Source organism: Montipora capricornis, chromosome 10, assembly GCF_036669925.1.
Source record: "Montipora capricornis isolate CH-2021 chromosome 10, ASM3666992v2, whole genome shotgun sequence".
NCBI lineage: Eukaryota > Metazoa > Cnidaria > Anthozoa > Scleractinia > Acroporidae > Montipora > Montipora capricornis.
This window is the reverse complement of record NC_090892.1, coordinates 1,429,150-1,429,689: the sequence shown is the minus strand read 5'-3', so window position 1 is coordinate 1,429,689 and position 540 is coordinate 1,429,150. Positions and strand designations below refer to the sequence as shown.

The window sequence follows — 540 nt, the reverse complement described above, 5'->3', positions numbered from 1 at the left end:
CAACGCCGTCAAAAGCTAAACACTTCCTTGGGTCTTCACTGGGTATCACCAAAAGGGTCCCAAAGTACCGGGTATCACCCGACCGTAGTGTACTATAGTACGTCCAACAGTACATACGTAGACAGGGCGGAGACATACGTAAACGAAAAAGAGCTCAGGCTTGAGTTGGGGATACTGCTCGAACATATTTGTGCTTGTGTTCAGCTATTTAGATTAACTCAGGTTTTTACCATATTCTCGTGATTGTTAGGCACACTTTTTGAGGACTGTTTGACGGAGAAATAAGCTAGCTTCAATCAATGCATTGGGTCGGTAAGTGCTTTGTCTTCATGTTTTCCTTCCTGATTTTCTTGCCTTATTTTCTTACATCATGGAAAAATATCACCGTAATTCATCATGCATCAAAATGTTGAATTCCATCATTCAATTTTTTGTCAGTTAGTAGAGGAGTCGCTTGCAACACCACTGTAGTGTATCGATTTTAATTGATCAGAGTACTGTACTCTTACTTTACAAACCCTTGAATGTCTTGGTAAAATT

General features: G+C 40.0%; 1 protein-coding gene across 2 annotated transcripts in view; it reads right to left on the bottom strand.

Annotated features, from left to right (window-relative positions):
- The window catches only part of LOC138021916 (uncharacterized), a 51,498-nt gene extending 51,211 nt beyond the window's left edge, over positions 1-287 (bottom strand). For both annotated transcript variants that reach the window (XR_011126478.1, XM_068868941.1), the window contains exon 1: positions 1-287. This exon is cut by the window's left edge and continues 367 nt beyond it. The gene's annotated coding sequence lies outside the window, so the exon portion shown is untranslated.
- Positions 288-540: the final 253 nt, after the last annotated feature.